This window comes from Strigops habroptila, chromosome 5, assembly GCF_004027225.2.
Source record: "Strigops habroptila isolate Jane chromosome 5, bStrHab1.2.pri, whole genome shotgun sequence".
In the NCBI taxonomy this organism is placed as follows: domain Eukaryota; kingdom Metazoa; phylum Chordata; class Aves; order Psittaciformes; family Psittacidae; genus Strigops; species Strigops habroptila.
This window is the reverse complement of record NC_044281.2, coordinates 44,962,608-44,984,497: the sequence shown is the minus strand read 5'-3', so window position 1 is coordinate 44,984,497 and position 21,890 is coordinate 44,962,608.

The following is a 21,890-nucleotide window of genomic DNA, read 5'->3' as shown; positions in this document are numbered from 1 at the left end:
TACTGTAACTGGCTCTCTCTAACCCCGTTAAAATCCTTAATCTATTAACCCACTTGTAGACAAGACATTTTTAAGAGAAAGTCTAATTACACTACTGCAATTATCTTAATGCATCCTCAGTATTTACAGGAAAAGAAAAACCAAAAACAAAAACAAAAAAGCCAACCAAAACAAACCAAACCTGAGTGAAATGCACTTTGTGGAATATTCCACACTTTCACATTTAATAATCTGATTCACGCTACATGTGTCCTGTGCTTGAAATGAATTTATGTGGAGAAAGAGAAGTGACACTCAAAGAAGTAATCTCTGGGGTAGATATTTGCTCGTTTAATTTCCCACAGATTTCATAGCCGTGACTTTCAGATTTACTGTGTTATTCTGCTTCTTTCAGTGTATGAAACTCTGCTTCTTTCAGTTTCAGAGTTAAAGGAAGTAGTAAAAAATGAAAAAAATCATAGTAGATACATATAGATACATAAATTGCATTTCTTTAACACTATTTACACGTGTCTCTAATGTAATTTTTTTTTTTTTTAAAAAAAAAGCAACCATGATTAGTACACACATAAAATATTTTTCCTCGTGGTTTTGAGCAGGATCCTGGGTGTCATTTGACAATCATACACTATGAACTGCTAGTGGTAAGAAATTTTACTCATATTGGGATCTATAAACATTTTCTGGGATCAAGTTACCGCACTCACAACCAAAGTCATCCAAAAAGAGACATGGAGCACTACAGCTATGATTTTCCTGAGATGGCCCCAGGCCAAGTGAAGTCAGCAGCTTATTTACTTAAGAGTATATCACTCAGCAAAAAATTATACTTGTTGAGAATACAGGTAATATTTAATCAATTCTGAATTATCTATAAAAATTAACACTTTACAATAAATTTCTGGAAAAAAAGAAAATAAGTAAATTAAGTAGAAAGCACTGTCACCTAAGTCTTTTTAGATCCAAATCCATGTACTGTTAATGAAACTGAGATTCTTAGATAGTTGACCTGTCTTAAAATGCTTCCTGAAAGTTTGAATATAAGGATCGAAATAAGCTAATTACATATTATTAACAAAAGCCAAAGAAGAGGTATCTGAACTTTAAATTCTTTTGGTACATTTTTTGTTCATTCTTCTCTTTCAAAAATATCTAAGGAATTTTGTAAATTTTATAGCTATGTGTCTAGTAATTAAACCCTAAAATAAAAAAGATGTCACACTAAGAAAAAATAAGCAGCCTAATAAATGTGTGTATGAGAGAGAAATAGGAGGGAGCTGTATGTTGTCTGTTTTTGTTCGATCAGACTTGAAAATCAAATAATGTCTAAGCTCTGTATTTTTCTATGTCTTAATGTTTGCGTTAATAATGCACTGTGATTTATATTGGCATATGCACTGTGAACTTGGAAAAGAAAAATAAATTCCTCTTAAAAATTAGAAGGGCAAGGTTCAGCATTAATGCTGACTTTTCTCTCTTTAGTTCCAATTTCCTTACTTCTCATTGGATAAGCATAACCTTAATGATACACAAGTTGCATGCATGAAATAGTACTTTATTTAGTATATTGCTTTCCTCTTCAGGATTCGTCACTTGTTCCCTAATTTATATACTTGTTTTCTGCAATAGGGATCTTGATGGGTTTTGGTATTTATTTTTTTTTTTCATTTCTTCACTTGATAGCCATTTAATCATCTGCCTGTTTGGTTAAATTCCTGAATTTGGGATCAAATACATTTCTTGCATATAAATGAACATATCAAGTACAAGGAACATATCAATTCCAAATCAGTGATTTGTCTTCTTGCATTATAGGGTACTATCTCTAAAGGCATCACTTTACATTATGCACTTCACCAAGTGCAAGACTGAGCTTGCAATTCTTGAGACTGCTAAAATTTTCTGCTATGCTTATCCAAATAGCATGATTTGCTGAAACAATCCTTGTGGAGGACAATTGTGATTGTCCTAAGGAAATGTGTGGCCTAAGGAAATGCAGCGTACAAAAGTTTACAGCTTATCAGCAAGTCCCAATTATGTTTTTTTCTTTATTAGAAAAAAGGGCTGATAGATTTCTTTGTCTCTTTCTGCTCCTGTTTTCTCACTTAAGCTTTCCACAACTTCAACACTGTAATTCAAAGTACTGGCTAAATGAGCCCAGAGTGTATTCCTGTTGTCATAAAAAATATATATAAAATATTTAAAATCTATATGACCCTTCTTATTCAGCAACCTCATTTTATATTGGGGAAAGAGATATAATTTCTTATTCATAAAATAAATGCTTCCCTTTTTTTTTTCTTTATTCCTTCAGAGCAGTATATATGACTTTCCATAACATATTTATAGTATTTGCATTATAATGCAACTTTTTAGGCAGGAGACTTATTTTTGTTTTTCCAGATCCATGATACAGAACACTAAATCTTATTTTGTGGTGATGCAGAGTGAGTTTTGGTAATGCTTAAACTGAGCTCAGACTGAGAAGAGCGAGAACAATGGTGGACTCACAATTCTCAAAAGCAGAAGCATGTTTCTGCCAAAAACATTCACAGCTGCCTTCTCATTTCCTGGGAAAGTCAAGGTGTTCCCCTGGACCTACTTTACAGATTTGTGATTATGCAAGTATTCTGGTCTTCCTTTGTAATATATGCAGATCAATTCAGCCTTGTTAGTATTACCCCATCCTCATTCCTGCAGGCTAGTGCCAGCCTCATCTGCGAGGGTCGGCAGCTCTTAGCAGCTAAATATGCCAGCATTCACAGCTGCTCTCACTTTGCGTGTGTCTCTCTGCAGTGAGGTTGTCCTTGTTTAGTGCTGTCTGCTGCTCGCTGGATGCCTACGCCCATGCATACCAAATGCTGGGTGAACAGGGACATCAGCAGTTGTCTTCTACATGCTCGTTGCTCTTTGGTATGCCGAAGAATTTGCCTTACTCACTGGTATCATTCTTAATACTGACAAAAAGTAATTACCCCGTTGTGCCAGTAATGTTATTGCACCCTCCATGAATGCTGTTTGCCAAAATTTGCACTTTTATCACTTTTGCATTGACTGTACTCCAAAATCTAGACCTGAAGCAGCCAATAAAATCTCCATTCTGTAGCCATTCTGGATTTTAGTACTTAAAGCACCAGCTCAGACAACACATAAAGAAGAGCTACAGTCTGAATATTGCAACTTCCAGCACACGCAATAGCAGTATTTAGGTACTGAAATGTTAACATAGCTCATATTAACCACTTGCAGGTTAACAAATGATTCTCATGTGTTTTTGTCTGGCCCAGGTCTTACCTTGCTGTATAGGTAGTTCACTTCCATCATTATTCCATCTTTGGAAGAATCAGACAGGAAAATATGCATCATCTTTATTTGCTACTTTGATGTCACAAACCTGGAAAGGGTTTTAAAAAAGGTTTCTGAATTTTTTTGAAGATACGTCTTCTTGGAGAGAGACTTACTAAACTAAATCCTTCTTAGTTACCGCAGTAAAGATTAAACCATGCCTTGACCAGAAGGAGAATAAAAAGTTCAGTCACTATTACAGAAAACGTCATACGTAGCTCCAAAATATTTGCAAAAGCAACTACAGACACTCAGATCTAGACTAGAAACAAAACACGGTTCTCAATTAGTCACAAGAACAATTCATATGGATCTCCTTCACTCGAAATCTTTAAATCAGCTCACAATTTTTCTTTAAGAGATTATGCTCTAGTTCAGCAGAAGATACATGTATGGTGTAGAAACGGCTGAGCTCCACAACTTCTATGCTCCAGAAAATCAGTCTAGATATTTTCACATTAATATTTTACCTGAAATATGGGGTTTGACTAGGAACATAATGAATGAATGAAATGTATGTATGAATGAATGAATGTATGAATGAAATAAACTACCAATAATTCATAATTTTGATGGAATATGAGTCACTGTATCTAAAACCTGGAAAAAAATAAAATCAATAACTGGTTCACTATGTGTTTAGCTTACTTGCTAATAGAGCCTGCATTTATCAAAAATTACTTTTCTTCTGGACAGTGACTGAATCCGATGTGTTTACTCTTTTCACTTTTAAAGCATTAGGAAGTGGAACACAGTTCTCATTTGGCCAACACCAGAAAGTGAGATTCAGTTACCACAACCAGGGATTTAATTCTTGCTTGATTCAATGTTTTTGTAATAAACTCTTTGAAGCTTCAGGAAAGATCCTAGTGACCTGTTGGAGCATTTATGTCAAAAGGTCAATGCTAATGGCACCAAAGACCAATACGGCAAATGATTTAAAACCTAAAAGCTGAAACACTAACCTATTGCAGTCAACATTTATTAGTCGAAAACAATAGCAGAGTCAACAAGAGAGACAGAACAGTCCACCTACAACTGCTCTGTGCAGTACTCTGCATCTCTATATCTGTATCCATAGATAGTAGGAAACACAGACACTGGTCATACCAGCGAAGAGCAGAACTGAACTCCACCTTCTAATATTGTGACTGAAATTGACTGTCATTTTTTCTTCTCAGCTGAAAGTATTTGCACGCTCACAAGTTTGGAGATGATTGCAACCACATTGCTCTATCTCCAACTATAAAGTACCCTCCTGCAATCTGCTTTATACTTGCTGAGCCCCAGAGCAGCTCTTTTTGTGTGAATGTTTCTCATGGCTTGCAGGAAACACACACCTTTAAATATGAAGGATGTGAATGTTGTATCAGATCCAAGTGAAATTAAATAATATTTCTCTGTTTCGGTATCAAAACTGTGAAAACTGGTAATTTGACAAAAACACAATACATTTGTATATTTTTTGGTTAATAGGGACTATTACTGCACCCTATCTAACATGCTAATGGCGTAGCCAAAGCATTTTATTCAAGACTAGATTTTCCTAAGCAATATATACACTCTATAGTTTCCCAAGAAAATATTTACTTAAAAACTCATAGGGAAAATATATTGCATGGGGAAAAGGCCGCTGAATTTAGGTAGCATAGCAAAATACCATGTTTTATCTGGCATTCTGCAGTTATTAAGACACTGTATTTTTTATAATTTTTAATAATATTTTTCACTTCTAGTTTATACAATAAACCTCTCAATCACTTGATACTGAAATTATCCTCAAAATTTATTTCCTACCACCAGGCAAATGAAACAGTTTGTTATTTATAGGATAAATGTTATTATTGTAGGGTTTTCCATGGATGTTGACTGCCCACTACTGACTGACTGACTTTGGAAAAACAATATTACTGTGACTTATTTTAAGACAATATACCAAGAAATTCATAGCCTTTATAAAGAAAAAATTCTTCCTACCACTTTCCAAATGCTACCACCTCAAATTATTCACTGAAATGGTTCAAGTTGCAAATATTAAATTTGGCCTGAGAAGTCCTACTATTTGTAGTTTGGCTGTTCATATGTATTAGGCATGTACTGTCACCTCTTTCTGGTCATTTAGTATTTTGGTTGTTGAAACAACAGTCTTAAACAGGTCATTAGAGCTGAGCCTTTATGGCTCCTGTTATCTGTCAGATCAAAGTACCTAAGAATCACAGATTAAAAGGTTTAGGGAACAGATCCTGAAAAAAATAACTGTTAGACTACATAGTCCAGGCTACAGGTTATTTTCACTGTAAATAAAATGAATAGATACAACCAAATATATTAAATTTTACCAACTTCACATCCGAGTTAAAGTAATCGGAATTTTTTAAATGGTTGTTCAGTTCACAGAGGAAAAGATTGACATTTCTTTGTGCCAGCCTCCAAAAGGGGTGGAACTACAGTGAACTTTGTATTATAAACATTTCAGTCACCAGTTAAAAAGTTGTGTTAAACGTGTACAACTCTTCCGAAGTCTGATTGCTGCAGTTTGTATTTAGAGACTTTAAGAACACTCGTGATCTCCAAAACTAAACCTAATAACCTGTTTCATCAGTTAGGGGCTCCAGCTTCAAAGGCTGAGCTTCCAAACAAGGCTCAGTTTTTGACTACCGTCTGCAAAAAGACAGAGGTGTTCCAGAACTGCATTTTCTAGTCTACAATTTGGCCACCTAGGTTAACTTTTGGTCTCAGTTGCTTATATTATGGAAATTTCCACACTACAAGAACAGGTAAAGCCAGAATCATCTGGTACACTGAAAGCATTGTTTTCCATACTGGCCATAGTTTGGTCCCATCCATGGATACGGTTATGGTATGAATGTCATTAATAATTCTTAAAATCATTCAAGTTCATTATCACACTGCTTGCCACCAGTTTACTCTTCAAATTCTGGAAAGCTAAATATATACATAAATCTATCATGCACTGTGATTTATTTTTTATTTTTCTTCATTATACAGATCACTATTATAGAAGCAGACTGCCAACTGATGAAGTTGTGACCTCAGGAGCAGAATTCCAGCTAAAGAAGGATTCTATATTTGGAAATTGAAAGCTTTAGTCTCTAACATTGTATAGACTGCTCAACACTTGTCAAATTCTTTTCTAAATCAATTTAGACCAGCATAAAGCAGATGGCTAATAATACTGAGAAGCAAGTCATTACTGCCATTCATTTCACCTTATGAAAGCTATTACTTTCTTCATGGTAAAAGAATATCTGAAAACAGCAGAATTTTCATGAAATGCACCATAAAGCTGTAAAGCCAACAAATTCACCACTTATTCACTACTTTCACTATGTCATTATCTCACTTTAGCTGCACCATTTTAAACTGACAAATATCTAATATCTTTTAATTTTCAGTTAGAAAATGATGAAGTCTCTTTCCATTGAGTCCACTGCAGTGCATATATTGACTCATGATATGAACTTTCTGGATTATAAAACTGGCAATTTTTTACAAAGTGAAAAAATTTGAAATTCTCTGCTTTGGAAAATGACAAGTTCTGCCACTGAGGTTAGTGACAGCAATCTTAAATTGTGTCCAATGCAAACAGGAAAGGCATCCTGAAAAAAAAAAAACGAAAAGAAAAATCACATTTGGGTACATTTACCTTGTTGGTTCCAACGGCACAGAGAAGCACGATGTCTAATCTTTCACTATGCATGAGCTTCATAAACTGCCTGAGGGACTGGCAGAAAGGGACAGAAAAAACCAGCAGTGACAACCATTTTCACATAAGAACACAGCTGGAAGGAAAGATAGTAATGATGCCCTCCTTATGCATAGTGTTTCTGTGTTTGGAGCACTTGGGAACGAGTTTATAGCTTCTCTGGAAACTACCCACAAAGTCAAGCTACAGATTAAGTTGGGAAGGGGTTGTCTACTCTTCCAAATGAACTATGGACCTCTCCCTCTTGCAAATGAAGAAATGTGGATAATGAAAAAGTAAAATGACAGTACAAGAAGTAGAGTATGCAAGAGGAAGGCAAGCTTTGTGCCCTAACAGTGAGGGCACTCAATGTGGTTGGGTGGGTAAAGGGTCTTTTCTGTACTATTCTGTTATTAATGGTTTCATTCTGGTGACTGAGCAATAGAGAACTACCTAAATCGTCCTCCAGGATGCACATCCTCAGTGCTCTGACACAGGATGCATTCAAGCATTGTAAACCCTCGCAGGTCAAATCTTGTTTGTCTTGCAGGAAGTCAAGAGGTTTCATCAATAACACAGTGCTATTCCATTCTTTATCTCAAAAAAATTAAAAGTACATGCAGTCTGTCAGGTTCACCTGAGCTGTCCTTTATGCACTGTACCACTTTAAAATTTTTTTTTTTTTTTATTGAAATTGAGAAGAGAAACTTCAAGATAAAACTATGAAAACAGAAATGTGGAGATCAGGCTCTTATTCTAGTTATCACCTGGGCAGCTCCTGTTGGCCATAGCAAAAGTTGCTGAAACCATACCCTGAGCCCTTTATTTCAGGAAACTCTGAGATTTTGGGGCCAGGATGGCAACAGAAGTCATATTCATCCTGAATGAATTCATTCCAGTGGTACGGTGTGGTACGGTATTGTCCCCAGCAGCAGGTGCTTCTCCCAGCAAGTCCACTCCCACCACATTGCACCACTTTTTCATAGCCCAATCTAGGACAGCTGGGGGCCCTCATACAATTGGACTTTACAGGGAAGATGGAAACTAGCCCTCACTCACTAATTACACACCTCAGATAACTTGTTCTATTTCAAGTCTCCCAGTGGATATTCTTGTGGTACCTCAGGTTACAATTTTACTTTTATTTTTTTCTGACTCTAACATTCTTCATTAATCATTTGGATGCATTTGACATCAACGCAATAGAAAGACTAGGTTGACCTTAATGTAAGTCATTAATGCCTATGAATAGAACTTCCAGGATTTACCAAGATCATTGTTTAATTGTTGCATGTTTGTTTCATCTCATGTAACTATTATTGATTTTGAAAGCAAAGCTGGTCACTCCATTTTGCATTGGGTAAACACAAGTCTATCTGCTGTTTCAAAATGCTAGAGACTTCTTTCCCCCCCAAAAAGAAAGCAACCACCAAATTTAACTTTTTTTTTTTTAATAAAAACCAGTTTCTTCTGATCTTCATATGATAATAAACTTTTCTAATATTTTCCATTGAAGATTAATACACTTCTCTAGAAAGTTATATCTAATTTATGTGACTTTAAGGGTCATGCTTTAATAACAATGATGAAACACGATTATTACTTCCTAATGCTGAAATTACAGTTTTTACATTGTAAATTTTTCCTGCTATGCGCCCTGTGGCACTAACATTTTTATCACTCCATGTGTTTCTAGTTTTAAAACCTTTACCCCTGCTGTTTGAAAAATATTTCTCATTTTCGTCCCCTATGGAGTACAGAAATCCCTAAAGGCAAACCATTAGTGATCTTTCTGCCTTTTTCCAAACACTTATTATGATCACCAGTGTTGCTTCCACTGCCTCATTGGCTTTTGGTAAAGTATGCAAATGAGATGTTCAAAATACACACTTTTTGCAACTGTGCAAGTTCATACTGATTTATAAAATGGGAAGGCTATTAAACTGACTGAAAATGTCAGCAAGATTTATGCATGGATGACAAATTGTATTGGAAATGCTCATTTTTAACATGCTGGCCTGAGTTCCTTCACTTTTTAAAAAAGTATTGTACGTGATACATTTACGTTAAGGCCATTTGCCCCTCCCATCTCCCCATTTGTTTTAAATATACACTGACAGTGACTTTTTGACCAGGAAAATAAACAAAACTATTCACATCGATTGTTTTTTATCATGGAAGAAATAAATTATTTCTCTTCTTACTTGTGCTTTTCCAGGAAGCTATTTAAGAAATTACTTTCACCTTTGTGTTGTGATGAAACACTTGCAGACCAAACTGCTACCTTCCTGGAAAAAACACAGACACTATCTGAAACAGCACAATTCTTCAGACACTGGTATAGCCAAGTCCTGTCTTTGGTTACACACACATGTGAATTCTCCATCTGAGAATGCAAGGCTTGTATTTCGAGTCAGAAACTGCCCTGACACATGTAGGACCCAATCTATGAGAGCAATGTTCATTCTCAAGCAAAAATTCCATATCCAAATATCATAAAGATCATGAAAATACAAACATGTGCCATGTACAAATATTATAGCTGTTAAATTTGCCAAATATGGATAAAGCAGTTGCGGAATGATGTGAAAACTAGTAAAGAAACTCTGTTTTATAATTGTATGATAAAGAAATATATTATGAATCAATGAAAATGCTATAGTACATTTCACAATAGCAAGGAAATGATGGAGAAATTTATGAGAGTTCATTTCAATTTCAGCACCAAAGGCAAAGAACCTTGTCATTGATGTTAAAGAGAAAAGGTTTAGGCCCATAATCACACATCATATTATCAACATACGTAAAGGCAAAAATGTTGTAAAGAAAGAAAATCAACAAATTATTGAATGTCTTGAAACACTCATACATCATCTCAGCTGTATAATGAGAAATAAAGGTTTGATAGCAACATAATTATAATTTCTGTCAACATGTACAATATTATGTGAGGTTTTTTAAATAGTTTAAAACATAGCATGTTCTATGATACTAATGTTATGGAACAGAAGCAGTGCTTTTGTGATTACTTTCTTCTATTCTTGTGCATTCAGTTTGGTGTAAACCCCACTGATACAAAAGCTTAAATCAACCAGTGTTTGGGTTTATGCAGCAATCCCAGTGTGCAAGGTTTCATGCCAGCAGCCTGCAGGATCAGCCACCTAAGCCATATGTTCAAGGTATTTAAGCACCTACTGACCACAGATACAGTATTTCAGCTGTATTTAGGAGCACACAAATGCAAATGAAGCTTTTAATTATCTTGTCCTTACTTCTTGGGGTTTCTCGGGGGTTTTTTGGGTTTAGGTTTTTTGGGTTCTTTTTATCAGTACACAAGTGTACTTACACAGTAGGTTCAGTATATGAGATAGCAGATCATTTGGGTACCCACAGCAACTATAGATGCAACCCTCCTTCACCCCAAGTTCAAAATGCTTTAAAAGTTATTATATAATCCTTTGTATTGAAAAATTCAATACTGAGAACTTAATTCTACTTTTTATATTCAGATCAGTCCGTACCAGTACCATTATTGCTCTGATTTTCCTAATTAGTTCATTAAGTTGCATAATAATTGGTTTACTGCCACCCACTTTTTATGATGCTAGAACTGTGAAAATTAAATTGATTTAGGGCCTTATTCTGATCTATTATGCTTACTCACTCACATATCCTGGTGCTTGTTGCAGGTTTTTTGTCCCTTTCATCTCTCAAAGTCTGCAGATATTTCCCCGGTTTCACTTAAAATGCAGCCCATATTCCAGTTTTATGTAGGTGGGTTTCAGATGTGCATTTTACAAAAATAAACAAATAACCAAAGCATTGCCAATGGAAAACATCTGTCTCTCACCTTAGGAGGTCAAGATAAAACTCAGTGTGTGAAATACAACATACGAATTTGAATTTATTTCTATTGTGTTAATGGCATATATCAATGCCTTGACATACAAGTATCTAGCATTATAATAATCGGGTACCATCCTAAAACAGATGGCTCATTGCCAAAATATCCAGACAAAAATATGATGCACTATATGGAAAGGAATAGGGCAACTATCTGTTGCTAACCTGTCTGAGTAGCATGATTTATGGTAGCAGTACAACAGAGATGGCTGCACATTAAACTCAGTACATTTCTTTCTGGAAGACAGAAGTAACTACGTATTTGTAATGTGTCCATTCAATGCAGATGCCTGGTGCAATAAGAGGTATAGAAACTTCAGGTCAGGAAGGTGGTTTGGATTTTTAAAAAATTGAACATGAACCCAGATTTAATCAACACCGTATTTATATGGATGACTGGAAGAAAACTTATTTCTTTCCAGTACATAATAAAGCTGTAGCACCCTTGTTCTGAGTAGTCACAGCCATAGCCATAGCAGCAATGCTACACCAAAGGATGCAGGAATTGTGCCCAGATACAAGTTACAATCAGTTGTGGACATCACTATTTTAGAATAAAGTCAAGTCAAATTACATGAAGAGGTGAAGTAAATTGCTCTTCTGTCATTTCTCTTGCTTTCCCAAAAGCTACTCTGCAAAAGCAGAACAAGAAATGGTTCATCTCTTCCTCCACTGTGTGAAGAATGTACAGCAAAGAAAAACAAAAAAAATTCTGAAAAGTTATATATTTGCTTAGGGCTTGAGGCAGTTATTGGTTGGAGGCACTTCTGCACACTCCCAACACCAAGGTTTCAACAAGAACTCCTGCCATTTCCTCCTGTGGCAAAAACAAGTGATGTCCACACCTTGCAGTTCACAGTGGCCCCATCCAGAAGCCAAACACCAAGCTGTAGTGGTAAAATGAATAAAACAGAAATGAAAAACAACATATAGAGGTTTTCATGAGTTTTTGATGCTCTTGGCCTGCTTTTTTATTTTGTCAACTTTGTGGCTTTTGGAAATGGAACTATACAGACACTATGCAAATTGGATATTCCCTCCAACAGAAGCAAGGAACTGACCTTTGTGCAGTTGTTTTAAAAGTTAAAAGTTTATTGAGATTGCAAAGAGTTTAAAATGTTATTGGGAATGGAATATGGTGCATTGTATTCTCATGTTTACCAGATGGCTGCCTTAAACAAATGCCATCAGTTGTGCCACTAACACTTCCAAATGAAGAGACACCAGTTTAGAGATGGCTAAGACCTTTCAGTCCTCCTTGCCAGAAACACCTTTTCCCTCCTGGGTTCCAATACACAATGATTGCATTAATTGCTCTGGATCATCGAACCCCAAAACTTTTGTGCCAGCTGACTGCTGTCTACCCTCAAAACCTCTCTCAGATGACAAAACATTCGTCTCATGAGAAATTTAGTTAAAACAATTTCTTAAGACACAGTTGACAGATTCTGACTGTTCTTACAGCATCTCGATAACAGTGTCTTTGGACTACAATCAGAGAACCACTGTCAATCCCATTTAATATACTCATAACAAACTTGAAGCACAACATTAAAGAGAAAGAGATTCATCTATTGATACTGTGCTGCACAACAAGTTCTGGAATTTCTCTTTATGCTGAGATATATTCATCTCACTATATTAATACTACCATTTTCTGGAAAAGGGCTATTGAGTCAAGGGCCAGTTCTTACCATGTAATATTTCAGTTACATTACTCCATTTTCCCTGTTGTCCCAGAATAGGACCTCATTTGATGAACATTTTTTCTTGCTGATGTAAATATTTTCAAACACTGCAATAAAAATTTCATTACAACAGTGATTGAGATGTTTTGGATAGTTTTGCTAAAAAGAAATTATTTGCACATTTTTTCAAATATACACTTGAAGGGAATGATGTGGAGTTAGTGCTATAATAAAAATGTAAATAAAATTCATTATAGTTCATAGATTTCCTGATATCATCTTTATTGACTCAATATTATTGAAATACGTAAAAATAAATATAAAATTCTTTTGAGAATACATCAGTACACCTTATTTTATCATTATAAAATAATAACGGAAAATCTCTTCAGGAAAAAATTACATTTACAATATATGAATTTTTGTTTTCCACAAGTATGATGTTACATAAAATTAAATGTATATAATTAATGTTCCTCTGTTTATGAGCAGCATTGTTTTATTCTTACTGCATACAATGTCTCAGTGCCAAGATATAATATAGACCCATTGGAGCCAATTTCCCTACAATACCACAACATCTTTATGGTTTCCTGTAACCATCTAAATCGTACTACTTGGATGATGTTTGTCAATGAATCTTTTAGCTTAATTGCAAGATGTCATATGTGTTTCATGACCTGTTTCTGAAGTCAAGTAACATTTATATCTCACTGGAGCAAACATAACTTTTAGCATTGAAATGCAGTATTCAGTGGGTTATATCCTGGAGCTGACAGATGTCAGATATGATTCTGGCTTTTCATATGCGTGATCAAGTGAAGAGATAATCTCTGACCAGGGTTCAAGAATATAATGCATAGACTTAAGGAGCTGTAGTGCCAGATGGGAAGTGCCATGACTGTACAACACAAAGCTCTGATCCAGTAAAATATCATTCTGCAGTTTGAAAACTGTTCAATGTGTGGCAATGGGTCAGGAGCCCCTTAACAAATTTTGTACCAGACCAGGCACCATCAGCCTTCCTCCAACCAGTACAAAACCAGCAGAAATTTCTCTGAACTATACAGCTCACCAGGATTCAATAATGTGTAGATGCTGACTGAGAACAAATCAGTATTTCTAGGTAACCTGGCCATGGCTACCTCTAGAATTCATGGTCACATCACTGCTCCACAGCCTCTGCTCCACCAGTCATAATGAAACAAGTCACTAAACAGAAACCAGCACTTTGAGATTGGCAGTGAAAAATCAGAATACTTCTTTTCTGAAGAATCATTTTAAATAAGCTCTGAATATCAAGAATGACACTGTTTTAATTTCTAAAAACTCCATACAGCTGTAACATTTAACCCAGCCCTGTAATCAGCTCTGGGTAGAATTGAAGTATGACTCCAAATCCTGGGATAAGCATTTTGTTTTTCTACAGTGGATAAACAGGCATCCTTCTCTGTGCATTCCTCATTGGATCTTCAAGCCTTTGCCAACTATGATTACACAATTCTTAACTAAATATTTGCCAACTGCAGCTGCCACACTAAGTGGTGCTGCTTGAAAGTTCCTTTAGCAAAAAGAAAAAAAAACATTATTACAGCACTTTTACTTTTAGCATCTTTTATTTTTATGAAAAAAAAAAAACCCAACCCATTTAGGAGTATTAGATAGCATGTGGAAATGAAGAAGAACTTTAAAATATATATCTACCAATAATTTTATATGTATTGCAATTAATTTAACGAACTATTGCACAAACTACATAGGCAGCATTTTTCCTGTGAAATTATTATACTTAAATGAACTTTTGACAATGTATTAATTACAAGGACATGACCACATTTATTTTGCTGATCCAGTAATTACATGCATTAAAGAAATATTTATTCAGAAACGATGGTGTACTTCAAAACAGGCTTTTATTACCAAGTTACTTTTCCTGTACACAACTGCCTTTTTGCCATTTATGAGCCTTTTCAAACTTTTACAGAGGGCAGAAAGGAGAACAGAAATGCATAGTAAACTCTGGGCTGACAGCTTTCTCTGCACACTTGAAATGATCAGCAGTCTCTTGGTCAGACATAGACCTCAGGCTGCATGGAGAGGTCGGGGCAACTTTGTACAGATTTGTCCTACCTAGATTTTACACTGTTGTTTTATGAGAAAAAGGTAAGAAATAGGTTCAATAATTTTCATTCGAGCTGGCACAAAATTAATTTTTTCTCTCTAGATACAAAATTTATGTGACCCAACATTCTTTTTATTGCAATACCAAAATTGTACATTTGTCTTTCTAGGTATGTAGACAGTCCCGATAATAAAGTTCTTTGCCATTGTAGCGTGCCTGACCCCTCAATACACACAGGTAAAATGGAAAAGTATTTCAGTCTTTGCTCTTGTCACAGAGAGAGATACAGAATGATAGACAAATTGACCACCAGGTTTATTTTTTATAGGACAAGGGGTAATGGGTTTAAACTTAATTAGAGGAATTTCAGGTTGGATATAAGGAAGAAGTTCTTCACTGTGAGGGTGGTGGGGCACTGGAATAGGTTACCCAAAGAAGTGATAAATGCTCCATCCCTGGCAATGTACAAGGCCAGCTTGGACAGAGCCTTGGGCAACATGGTCTAGTGAGAGGCATCCCTGCCCATGGCAGGGGGCTTGGAGCTAGATGATCTTCAGGTGCTTTCCAGCCCTAACTATTCTATGATTCTATGATTTTGAAGTTTGTGGTGCAGCCTTTGAGTTTTACTCGACATTAAAACCTGTGAGTGACTAAAATAAAACCACCAAAGAGTAAAAAACCATATGTCTCATCTCTAAATCTAAATCTAATACTTATTTTTAGCCAGTGTACCTAAGCACTCAAATTTTCATTTAATTTCTTATTTTCTTTTAAGGCCATCTAGTGCTGTTATATTTGATAGCTAGTGAAAAAACCTGAAATATTCTTACTTGCATCACAATCTTTCCATTAAGCAAAGGAAAATACTTTAATGAAAAGAGAGCATTTGTCTAAATAAAAGTGACACATTTCTGTCCTTTTCCCTAAACGGATGTTTCATAATGCCAGGAAAGGTATTTATGGAGTCCTCTAGTAATGACCTGTTCTTGACTATCAGCAAGAGCCAAAGGTCAGAGTCATGTGAAAAAAACCACTGCATGCTGAAATAACCTAATTCTGCTCTATAGTTGTTCTTAGCTGTTACTATATAGACCTGGCTTCGGATTTTTTTTAGCATACCATTACTTTCATTTTAAGGAAAACTTGTAATACAAGTGAGGAAAGAATAAAATTTGGAATTCTGAAGGAACAGCCTTAATCATCTTAACACCACCAGCCAAAAGAAACAATTTGTTATAAAAAAAGGAAAGTCAACCACTATAAGTGGTCTCTCACTAAAAATACAAAGGAAAGCACTAAGGGAAACAAGCACTGTGGTCCAAATATTCTGTATGGAAAAATGTGGGTTTATGTTCATTCACGGTTTAAGTCTCTAGAGCAAAGGGACATTTCCTACCTATGTGAAAAGATTTACTCATGCAACTTGGTGTGTAGAATGTTATTCTAAGGTAATTAGGACCGTTCTACTGTATTTCTGCCTTAAATAGTTTAACGAATATTTTTTCTTTGACTGACTGAGAAATCCTTTGAATTGAAGTGCAATGGATAAAACAGATAGATGGAGTGACTGTACTAAAAGCAAATGAATATTGACATAAATAATTCTCATTTACTTTCAAATACTACATTTTGATAAAGTCTGCCACAATAGAATGGTTACTTCATAACGTCTATAAACCGGTATAGAGGAAAAATACATGAATTTCTGTTAAAATGTAGACTTATTTAATCATTTATTTTACTCATTACTAGCATATAAATACATACATATATTCCAAAAAATAAAATCATTAAAATAGTGGGTTATTTGCTAGAGCTGACATCAAAAGAACTCTCTGGTGGAAAATACATCAAGGTGATCTCAACATTACAAGCTCTTTTTCAAACCAAATTTTAATTTTTATGGTTTTCAAGATTTCTGGCAATTGATTTTCATAGCTATCTAAACTCTACTGCTGTTGTTTCATGAATAATCTTAATTTTCTGCATAGCATTTACAACAGCAACATAAATGCCAAACTACTACTTCTCTTCATATCCAATCAACAGTTTCTGAAAGAAAAATAATTATTCAAAACACAACTGGCAGAAAGCTGAGAAAACCTCTGGCCAAGGACTTGACTAGCTGATTCTCATCTCCTTTGCTATACATGGTTAACCTGCAATCCTTTCCAGCAAAAGTGCTGCCTAGACCACATAAACTATATTGCTACCAGAAAATAACCGTTTTCTACCCATTGCCATTGTCAACGATCAGCATTTTTTTAGGAAACTGTCATGACTTCTAGACATTTGTCCTAAAGGCTTTCCTTTTACAAGCATTAGCAATGAAGTAAGTAGAAGACAGTAAAAGACAACAGTAGAGACAGTAAAAATATTTTTCAGCTTTTGCTTTCTCAGGGACCTATTTCATGGTTTGCCCTGACACCATACAAAGATAATTGTTCAAGCTATGATACTCCACAGGCCCACTACTACTACTATTACTTATTCTGCCTTGATTTTATGGCCACTCTTCATATAGCATTCCTGAACTGTTTCACCAGCTGTCTAGGAACTACTCAGGCCAGCCAAAAAATAGGTAATGTTCAAAGAGCACTCTTATACACAGGTATGTTGATGTCAACCATTCAGGATATAAGTTCACACATTACTTTTTAAAGTGCTCTGATTCTCATGGACACCTGCTCTGGTTCTGGACATTCTCTCTCTGGCCTTATACAAACTTCGTTCTTATGCTCCACTTTAACTACCTCTTCACATGAGCATCTCCGCCCAAGACCACAAGCTGCTGCAAAGACATAGCTGAATACTTTCAGGCCAAGCCAGTGAAAATAGAATTCAAGAGAGGTGCAGATGAGAATTGAAAGAGGCTACCAAGAAGAGGAAAGTAAGTTATCAGGAAGATCTTGGTAGGAAGGCTTTCAGGAAAAGATGTTTCTGAAGGAGTTCAGAGCAACAGAAAAAGCTCAAGTGACTGAAAAAATGAATGTCTATGAGACATTCAAAAAAAAAAAAAAAGAAAGAATGTGTTGAGAAAAAAAAGGCAGCTAAAGAGAGGAAGTAAAATGAAATTACTGAAATGTAGTTGAAGCAACGATTATGGTCAGCTGCTTCTTGACTACCAGGTTGTAATGAGAACTGAGGGTTAGAGTACAAGGAAGGAAAGAGAAGCAATGTGCTGATAAGGAAGGACAACAAGGTATTTCAGAAGCTGCTCTCTGGAAAGAATAAAGAAGGGGAATGAAATGCTTAAGGAGAAAGATTACAGTAATCAAGGTAGCTAATGGCCATGACAGGCATGGTGGAGAAAGAGGAGATATAAAGAGGAAGCTGTGAGAAGACTAAGCTGGAAAATTAATATGTAGGAAAGAGAAAAGGATTAAAATAGACTTGGAAGCCACAATCCTGGCACTGGAAAGAAAAGCAGAGCTGCCTGCCATGATAGTTTCAGGATGCGAAAGGAAAGCATTTGAAGGAAAAAAGACTACCTTCACCCAAGTACTGCTCCATCTGATATTGCCTCCAGCATGAGAACCATGTAGTCTTTTCTGAACATGAGATAACTATACATTATTTAGGTGAAAATTGGAGCAGATTGTTTTTTCTTCTGGTTACTGTTAAATATATGAAAAGGCCAGTAAAAAGTAGAGAGCATGCTTTCTCAGAATATTTGCCACAATAGACGACAGCAATGCTAGACTTTTTTACTATAGCTATTCAGGCAAGTGGGGTAATGATCACTTTTATCCTTCTTTAGTCATCCAAAAAAAAAACCAAAAACACAGAGAGACACCAATTTCGAATTCACATTATGATACCTGAAAAAGTTAGCTAATGGTCTGACACACAGAATTAAAGCAGAAATTCTGATTTAGTGAAAAGACATGTTGACACCTGCTACAGTGGTCCACAATTTGGCTCTAAGCAATTTGTCTCAAGTGGTACTGCAAGACAGACAGCCAAATAAAGCCCAGATGTTGTAACTCCCAATCTTCTGGCCAAAAAAGTTGACAAAGTTTCCCTAGTAAATGAAGTTGGACTGTCATTTTCCATGTACACATTAGTGCTGGTTCCTGGTGTTAACGATGACACTTGTCCTGCCACACAAAGATGTGAGGGAAGAGCTGGAGTCACCAGCTCTTCACCTGCTATCACCTGGTGACAGCAGAAGTTTAACACATCTATTTGAGTGAAAGAAAGTATAATGTATAGCTTTGGTGAATTCTTTACTGATTACATTTATTTGGGAACTGTGTTATAATTGAATCTCATTGAAACCTTCCATTTCTTATAAGGTTTTCCCAATAATATACTTACTAAATACTTAGGCTCAAAACGCCTTCATTAGTGGATTTGAAGACGTTAAATGACTCATTCACCCTTGCTCTAAACCCAATTTGTTTTATGACATTGAGAAAGTGGCTTCTTGGAAATGACTGCCCTCTCTAGGTCATCCACAGGTCATCTGAGCTTGGCGGACATAGTACTGAGTGATGCATGGCAGTCTGTGCCAGACCATGTGACCAAAATGGTCTCCTTGGGCCTTAAATACCATACTGATTCATGCCGCTTTTACTGCTAAAATATTTAAAAACTAAGAAAAGTGGATGTTATGTACCTGGCAGTAACTGCTATGGTACCTACAGATGCAGTTAGCCTTTGCTTTTCACCACTTTGCAAGGACAATAACCATGACTGTCAAACTGGACAGATTTTGTTTCTCTCACAAGAAGAACCAACAAAGTCAAAGAGACATATATTTAGATTAAGGAATACAAGAGGCCATTTGACAGGAAACAATGTCATTGCGTGATTTTAGACCTTTTTACTACTATAACAAATATCAATGTTGAATATAGAATAACCACTGCAAGGTAGATCTAAAGTGGATGCTGCTAAAGGTTATGCAAATGTAGGAAATTATAATTCTATCTCAATGTCATTACATGTGTCTACTTAGATGCACATTTTCTGCTATGTTTAAGTTAAACAAAACACAAAATGACTGTGTAGTATGACATCTCATTAATATGTTTCCATTCACATCTGTGCCTTTAGTATTAAAAAAATAGGCTGTTCTAGTGATAAGAGATTAAGTCCTTTAATTAGAAACAAATGACAAATCACTGTTAACCCCATGTGATGCTTTCTAAAACTTCCATCAAATATTCCCCTTAAAACATTATTAAGCACAAGTTCAGCAGATCTACTTCCTAGAAAGTGCTATTTAACAAAACCCAGGCAGGATGTTAATACTGATGCTGAATTACAGGTTGCCAATGCATTTCCTGGAAGGGGATTGACAGGGGATCATTTTGTTATGGGGCCACCTCCAGCGTGTTGTGACAACCAGTCATTACACCTCTGAGCACAGCACTCAGCTTTTGGTTTCTACAGGATGCAAATAGCTCCAAATGGGTTCAATTTAGAGATAGGAGATAATGTATCATCCACTTCTTTAAGGTAGAAGCTTTTAATTTTCAAGGGGAAAAAAAAAAAAAAGGAGTATGTTTCAGTCTCTGGAAATAAAGATCTACTTAACAAAGCATGCCAGAAAAAAATTGAGAATAGAAATAACTATTATAAAACCAAAAAGCTTAACTTGCTTTCTCTAGTTGCCTCAGAGACACACAGGCTATGTTAGCCACCAACTCGATTTATTTAGGATGCTGTACAATTGTTCATTTAAAATCTGTGCTTTCCAACTAGTGACAAATAGTAGGGAGTAAAATTTCATATTTACATAGGAACCCTTTCATCTTAAGTAATCCCAACAGATTTGCAAAGTACCTGTACATAAGATCAGAATGGAGAGCAATAATTAATATTTACAACTAATTCATAACATAGGCAGTGCAGTTATAAAAAAGGGGTTTAAAAAAATAACAACAGGGACGAAAAAATGTTCAGCTTGTTTAAAAATAGCCATTTTTATGAAATAGAGGAAAGAACTTGTTACTTCAAAACACAAACATACTCCCAGGTTTTGCAAACTTACACATTTTGAAAAGAACCGCTGAACATGTAGTAAAGAAAGACAAAACTTCAGGTATGGAATAAGCAACAGGTTCAAACAGTTTTGATTGTAATTTCTGATTTCTGACATCTTACTCTTGCCAGTAAGCTCCAAACACATACTTTGAACAGTGCTATATTTTCACAAAGTCCACTTCTTCAGGAAATTTTCAATCGCTGATAAGTCAAGAGGCCTTAAATGTCTATGATTAACAGATCTACCCAATCTCTCCCCCCCTTCTCCTCTATGTATATATACGTACATACATACCTACCTACCTATCTGTGCCTGTGATACTTTTACATATCTTATATATAACAATAGGGGGGTTGTTTTGTCTTGTGTGTTTGGGTTTTTTTTTAATGAAATATGGATACCTAAAGAAAGACACTTCATTGGCAAATGAATACTGTTCTCCACAACTATCTATCCATCACAGCTTTTAACAAGCACCACATACAACTTCAAGAGTTTGTGTGTTTATTTGTTGGGGGGTTTTTTTGAGTTGGGTTTTTTACTGAACATCCGCAACACTGTGATTTAACAAAAATGGAAGTTATCATCTGATAAAGCCAAATGGAAAATGTTTCTGCACTGAAAAACACTGGCCAAAGATGCAAATTTGGGTGCACTTTTGCAATCTTACTGTAAATACAGTCCAAAAGGGAGGTACTTGGCTACTACATGGTATATTAGAGAGTTGGAGATCTGGTATCAATTGTATTTCTTTGTCTTCAAAGTAATGGAAGGAATATGCAAATCAAAAGCCAAAACAAATTAAAGGTACTTTGTAACTGACATTTTAATTATCTTGTTTGGATATTATTCATTTTATTTATTCTTCTAAATACAAACAATTCTGGACCACTGTATAAATATTATCTCCATTGGAAGTCTTCAGTACCTCTAATAAACGTACAATTGCTTGGCTACCAAATCCAATTGAACTTATTCTAAACATACTGTATTCATTATTACAATCTATTTCTGAATAACACACAAAAGACTTTGGAAAGAGGGGACAGTTTAAAATAGGCCAGTGAAAAGTTGTAATTAGAGCTGTGTGGGCTTGGCAAAACCATCTCAACAAATAAGCTGGAGGTTACT